The following is a 371-nucleotide window of genomic DNA, read 5'->3' as shown; positions in this document are numbered from 1 at the left end:
CAGCAGGGGGGCAGCAGCAGCAGCAGGGGGGGCAGCAGCAGCAGCAACAGAAGCAGCAGCGCGCGATGTCCATAGCATTAGAAAGCGCTCCACGCGCAGGCGCACGGCTGCACTGTGGTGAACGACTGGCGTGCAGCAGTCCTGCTGCTGCTGCTGCTGCTGCTGCTGCTGCTCACATCTCTGTCGTCATCTCCGTACACGAGGAGGCCGTAGTCTCTGCAGATTCTGTAGAGGGGATTTCCGTCTATACCATGAATCCAAGAGGCCCCCTGCAGCAAGCACAGCAACACATCGCACTCTGCTGCTGCTGCTGCTGCTACTGCTGCTGCTGCTGTGGTACAGTTGCTGCTGCCGCTACTATGGTACGGCTG

The sequence above is a fragment of the Eimeria tenella genome, genomic scaffold (genome assembly GCF_000499545.2).
Source record: "Eimeria tenella Houghton genomic scaffold, Eth_scaff3291, whole genome shotgun sequence".
In the NCBI taxonomy this organism is placed as follows: Eukaryota; Apicomplexa; class Conoidasida; order Eucoccidiorida; family Eimeriidae; genus Eimeria; species Eimeria tenella.
The sequence above is the reverse complement of the archived record's forward strand: the minus strand, read 5'-3'. Positions refer to the sequence as shown.